Genomic DNA, 7,829 nt, shown 5'->3' with positions numbered 1-7,829 from the left:
ACTGTCATTATCGCCCTAATCACCCTTAATATAGTCATTATAATAATCATTATCTTAATTATTAATGTCATTTTCATCATTATAATTATTTTAATAATGATAATGGCAATAATGATAATTCTGGAAATAATAACTACAATAATAAGGACTATAATAACAACGATAGCCGTGTTATAATTACTTCTATTATTATTTCTGTTATCATTGTCGTTATTATTTTTAGGAAAATCATTAGAATAGTGTTGATTATTGCCATTATTGCAATTATTAGGCAAATCATTATAATTATTATTGTATAATTATTATCATAATTATTGTCCTAATTGCTCTCATAATTATCATTATTATCGTCATTATTGTCATCATTGATTCGGTTATCATCAAAATCATGATAATTAGCAGAATTGTTGCTAAGATCATCATAATCCTTTAAACTCGAAAAAGGGGGGTTTTCGACTCATCTCTTCAAATGCTAGATTTCGCTAGATTTTGCCGGTTTTTCGACCTTTGGGATTTTTCTACTTTTAGCCTTTTTCTTATTATAGATGGGCTTTATAATGATTATTATCATTATTGTTATCACCATCATTATTATCATTACTGTCATTATCGTCCTAATCACCCTGAATATAGTCATCAACAATAATATGGATTATAATAACAATAATAGCCGTATTAAAATTACTTCTATTATTATTTCTGTTATCATTGTGGTTACTATTATTAGGAAAATCATTAGAATAGTGTTGATTATTGCTATTATTGCAATTATTAGTCAAATCATCATTATAATTATCATTGTATAATTATTATCATAATTATTGTCCTAATTCCTCTCATAATTATCATTATTATCGTCATTATTGTCATTATTGATGGGGTTATCATCAAAATAATCATAATTAGCAGGATTATTGCTAAGATCATCATAATCATCCTTTAAACGCGAAAATAGGGGGTTTTCGACTCATCTCTGCAAAGGCTGTATTTCGGTAGATTTCGCCGGTTTTTCGACTTTTGAGATTTTTCTACTTTTAGCCTTTTTCTCATTATAGATGGGCTTTATAATGATAATTATCATCATTATTTTCATTATCACCATCATTATTATCATTACTGTCATTATCGCTCTAATCACCCTTAATATATTCATAATAATCATCATCATCTTAATTATTAATGTCATTTTCATCATTATAATTATTTTAATAATGATAATTCTGGAAATAATAACAACAATAATAAGTATTATAATAACAATAATAGCCCTATTAAAATTACTTCTATTATTATTTCTGTTATCATTATCGTTATTATTATTAGGAAAAAGAGAATAGTGTTGATTATTGCTATTATTGCAATTATTAGGCAAATCGTCATTATAAGTATCATTGTATAATTACTATCATAATTGTTGTCCTAATTAATCTCATAATTATGATTATTATCGTCATTATTGTCATTACTGATGGGGTTATCATCAAAATCATGATAATTAGCATTATCAATACTAAGATCATCATAATCATTCTTTAAACTAGAAAAAAGGGGTTTTCGACTCATCTCTGCAAAGGCTGTATTTCGCTAGATTTCGCCTGTTTTTCGACTTTTAAGATTTTTCTAATTTTAGCCTTTTTCTCATTATAGATGGGCTTTCTAATGATAATTATCTTTATTGTCATTATCATCATCATTTTTATCATTACTGTCATTATCGCCCTAATCACCCTTAATAGTCATTATAATAATCATCTTAATTATTAATGTCATTTTCATCATTTCAATCATCTTAATAATGATAACGACAATAATGATAATTGTGGAAATAATAACAATAATAAGGATAGTAATAACAATAATTGCCGTGTTATAATTACTGCTATTATTATTTCTGTTACAATTGCCGTTATTATTATTAGGAAAATCATTAGAATAGTGTCGATTATTGCTATTATTTCAATTATTAGGCAAATTATCATTATAATTATCATTGTATAATTATTATCATAATTATTGTCCTAATTGCTCTCATAAATATCATTGTTTTCGTCATTATTATCATCATTGATTCGGTTATCATCAAAATCATGATAATTAGCAGAATTATTGCTAAAATCATCATAATCATCCTTTAAACTCGAAAAAGGGGGTTTTCGACTCATCTCTCCAAAGGCTGTATTTCGCTAGATTTCGCTGGTTTTTCGACTTTTGAGATTTTTCTATTTTTAGCCTTTTCCTCATTATAGATGGGCTTTATAATGATAATTATCATCATTATTGTCATTATCACCATCATTATTATCATTAATGTCATTATCGCCCTAATCACCTTTGATATAGTCATTATAATAATCATCTTAATTTACAATGTCATTTTCATCATTATATGTATTTTAATAATGATAATGACAATAATGATAATTCTGGAAATAATAACAACAATAATAAGAATTATAATAACAATAATAGCTGTATTAACATTACTTCTATTATTATTTGTTATTATTGTCATTATTATTATTAGGAAAATCATTAGAATAGTGTTGATTATTGCTATTATTGCAATTAATAGCCAAATCATCATTATAATTATCATTGTATATTTATTATCATAATTATTGTCCTAATTCCTCTCATAATTATCATTATTATCGTTATTATTGTCATTATTTATGGGATTATCATCATAATTAGCAGAATTCTTGCTAAGATCATCATAATCATCCTTTAAACTCGAAAAAGGGGGTTTTCGACTCATCTTTCCAAAGGCTATATTTCGCTAGATTTCGCCGGTTTTTCGACTTATGGGATTTTTCTACTTTTAGCCTTTTTCTTATTATAAATTGGCTTTATAATGATAATTATCATCATAATTGTCATTATCACCATCATTATTATAATTACTGTCATTATCACCCTTAATATAGTCATTATAATAATCATCATCTTAATTATTAATGTCATTTTCATCATTATAATTATTTTAATAATGATAATGAAAATAATGATAATTCTGGAAATAATAACAACAATAATAAGGAATATAATAACAATAATAGCCCTATTATAATTACTTCTATTATTATTTCTGTTATCATTGTCGTTATTATTATTAGGAAAAACAGAATAGTGTTGATTATTGCTATTATTGCAATTATTAGGCTAATCATCATTATAATTATCATTGTATAATTACTATCATAATTGTTGTCCTAACTACTCTCATAATTATCATTATAATCGTCATTATTGCCATTATTGATGGGGTTATCATCAAATTCATGATAATTAGCAGAATTGTTGCTAAGATCATCATTATCATCATTTCAACTGGAAAAGGGGGGGGGGGTCGACTCATCTCTCCAAAGGCTGTATTTCGCTTGATTTCGCTTTTGGAGTTTTTCTACTTTTAGCCTATTTCTCATTATAGATGAGAAATCATTATTAGTGTCATTATCATCATCATTATTATCATTACTGTCATTATCGCCCTAATCACCCTTAATAGTCATTACAATAATCTCATCTTAATTATTAATGTCATTTTCATCATTATAATTATCCTAATAATGATAATGACAATAATGATAATACTGGAAATAATAATAATAAGGATTATAATAACAATACTAGTCGTGTTATAATTACTTTTATTATTATTTCTGTTATCATTGTTTTTATTAGTATTAAGAAAAACATTAGAATAGTGTTGATTATTGCTATTATTGCAATTATTAGGCAAATCATTATAATTATCATTGTATAATTATTATCATAATTATTGTCCTAATTGCTCTCATAATTATCATTATTACCGTCATTATTGATTCGGTTATCATCAAAATCGTCATAATTAGCAGAATTATTGCTAAGATCATCATAATCATCCTTTAAACTTCAAAAAGGGGGGTTTTCGACTAATCTCTGCAAAGGCTGTATTTCGCTAGATTTTGCCGGTTTTTCGACTTTTGAGATTTTTCTACTTTAACCTTTTTCTCATTACAGATGGGCTTTCTGATGATAATTATCATCATTATTGCCATTATCATCATTATCATTACTGTCATTATCGCCCTAATCACCCTTAATATAGTCATTATAATAATCATCATCTTAATTATTAATGTCATTTTCATTATAATTATTTTAATAATGATAATGACAATAATGATAATTGTGGAAATAATTACAACAATAATAAGGATTATAATAACAATAATAGCCGTGTCATAATTATTTTTATTATTATTTCTGTTATCATTGTCGTTATTATTATTAGGAAAATCCTTAGAATAGTGTTGATTATTGCTATTATTGCAGTTATTAGGCAAATCATCGTTATAATTATCATTGTATAATTATTATCATAATTATTGGCCTAAATACTGTCATAATTATCATTATTATCGTCATTATTGTCATTATTGATGGGGTTATCATCAAAATCATCATAATTAGCAGAAGTATTGCTAAGATCATCATAATCATCCTTTAAACACGAAAAAGGGGGGTTTTCGACTCACCTCTCCGAATGTTGTATTTCGCTAGATTTCGCCGGTTTTTCGAATTTTGAGATTTTTCTACTTTTAGCCTTTTTCTCATTATAGATGGGCTGTCTAATGATAATCATCATCATTATTGTCATTATCATCATCATTATTATCATTACTGTCATTATCGCCCTAATCACCCTTAATACAGTCATTATAATAATCAGTATCTTAATTATTAATGCCATTTTCATCATCATAATTATTTTAATATTGATAATGAGAATAATGATAATTCTGTAAATAATAGCAAATATAATAAGGATTATAATAACAATAATTGCCGTGTTATAATTACTTCTATTATTATTTCTTTTATCATTGTCGTTATTATTATTAGGAAAATCATTAGAAGTTTTGATTATTGCAATTATTGCAATTATTAGGCAAATCATCATTATAATTATCATTGTATAATTATTATCATAATTACTCTTATAATTATCATTATTATCGTCATTATTGTCATTATTGATGGGATTATCATCAAAATCATCATAATTAGCAGAATTGTTGCTAAGATCGTCATAATCATCCTTTAAACTCGAAAAAGAGGGGTTTTCGACTCATCTCTCCAAATGCTGTATTTCGCTAGATTTCGCCGGTTTTTCGACTTCTGAGATTTTTCTACTTTTAGCCTATTTCTCATTATAGATGGGCTTTCTAATCATAATTATTATCATTATTGTCATTATCATCATTATTATCATTACTGTCATTATCGCCCTAATCACCCTTAATAGTCATTATAATAATCATCATCTTAATTATTAATGTCATTTTCATCATTATAATTATTTTAATAATGATAATGACAATAATGATAATTCTGGAAATAATAACAACAATAATAAGGATTATAATAACAATAATAGCCCTATTATAATTACTTCTGTTATTATTTCTGTTATCATTGTCGTTATTATTATTAGGAAAAACATTAGAATAGTGTTGGTTATTGCTATTATTGCAATTATTAGGCAAATCATCATTATAATTATCATTGCATAATTATTATCATAATTATTGTCCTAATTACTCTCATAATTATTGTCCTAATTACTCTCATAATTATTGTCCTAATTATTCTTATAATTATTGTCCTAATTACTCTCATAATTATCATTATCGTCATTATTGTCATCATAATTAGCAGAATTATTGCTAAGATCATCATAAATATCCTTTAAACTCGAAAAAGGTTGGTTTTCGACTCATCTCTCCAAAGGCCGTATTTCGCTAGAATTCGACGGTTTTTCGACTTAAGGGATTTCTCTACTTTTAGCCTTTTTTCATTATAGATGGGCTTTCTAATGATAATTATCATCATTATTGTCATTATCATCATCATTATCATCATTACTGTCATTATCGCCCTAATCACCCTTAATATAGTCATTATAATAATCATTATCTTAATTATTAATGTCATTTTCATCATTATAATTATTTTAATAATGATAATGACAATAATGATAATTCTGAAAATAATAACTACAATAATAAGGATTATAATAACAATAATAGCCGTGTTATAATTACTTTTATTATTATTTCTGTTATCATTGTCGTTATTATTATTAGGAAAATCATTAGAATAGTGTTGATTATTGCTATTATTGCAATTATTAGGCAAATCATCATTATAATAATTATTGTATAATTATTATCATATTTATTGTCCTAATTGCTCTCATAATTATCATTATTATCGTCATTATTTATTCGGTTATCATCAAAATCATCATAATTAGCTAAGATCATTATTGCTAAGATCATCATAATTATCCTTTTAACTCGAAAAAAGGGGGTTTTCGATTCACCTCTCCAAAGGCTGTATTTCGCTTGATTTCGCCGGTTTTTCGACTTATGGGATTTTTCTACTTTTAGCCTTTTTCTCAATATAGATGGGCTTTATAACGATAATTATCATCATTATTGTCATTAGAATCATGATGATAATGACAATAATAATGATAATTATGATAAAATGATAGCTATAATGTTAGTTTTGATAATTACTGCAATAATATCAATAATTAAGTCCATTCTAATTATTTTCATAATAATAATGATAATAGAAATAATAATAATATCATTATCATTGTCATTATAATCATTATTACTGTCATTATTATTTCTAAAATTATCATTATTGTTATCATTATAAAAATAGTTATAATGAAAATGACAATAATAATGAGCATATTAGTTATTATAACTGCAATAATGATAATAATAATAATGATAATTATGACGATAATGACTGTAATGATAATAATCATAAGAATGATGACATAGCTATTTTCATCATCATAACTATTTTTATAATAATAATAGCAATAATGATAATTTCAAAAATAATAATGACAATAGTAATAATTATAAAGACAAGGATAATGATGTTATTATTTCTATTGTCATTATAAGTCCGAGAATTATTGGAATAGAGTTGATTATTGCTATTATTGCGGTAATTATCAAATTTCTAATTCTAATTATGATTTTATCATTATTATCATTATTATTGTCATTATCATTGTCATTATCATTATAATCATTATTATTGCATATAATGAAGGAATTATAATGTAAATCATCACAATTACCTGAATTAATGTTGAAATCCTAATAATTACCAACAAAAAGCGAAAAGTGTTTTTTTCGATGTTAGTCTCAAAAGACTGTAATACGCTAGATTTTGGTAATCAATAAAAAGCGAAAAAGTTTTTTTTTTTCGACGTTTGTCTCAAGAGGCTGTAATACGCTAGATTTTGCCCTTTTTTCGACTTTTGGGTTTTTATTACTTTTGGCCTTTATTTCATTATAAATGGACTGGATAATAGTTATTATCATTATCATTACTTTCATTATTCTTATGATTATTATTATTGCAGCTATAATGATTATTATACTCATTATTATAGCTATTTTCATCATCATAACTATTTTTATAATAATAGTGGCAATAATGATAAATGTATAAATAATAATGACAATAGTAATAATTATAATGACAATGATAATGATGTTTTTATTTTTTCTATTGTCATTATTAGCCTAAAAAATATTGGAATAGAGTTGATTATTGCTATTATTGATTATTATCATTATAATTATGATTTTATCATTATTATCATTAGTATTGTCATTATCATTGTCATTATCATCATAATTATCATCATTATTGCATATAATGAAGGAATTATCATGGAAATCATCACAATTACCTGAATTAATGTTATCCTCATAATTACCAATACAAAGCAAAATAAATGT

Source organism: Penaeus vannamei, chromosome 2 (assembly GCF_042767895.1).
Source record: "Penaeus vannamei isolate JL-2024 chromosome 2, ASM4276789v1, whole genome shotgun sequence".
Lineage (NCBI taxonomy): Eukaryota > Metazoa > Arthropoda > Malacostraca > Decapoda > Penaeidae > Penaeus > Penaeus vannamei.
The sequence above is the reverse complement of the archived record's forward strand: the minus strand, read 5'-3'. Positions refer to the sequence as shown.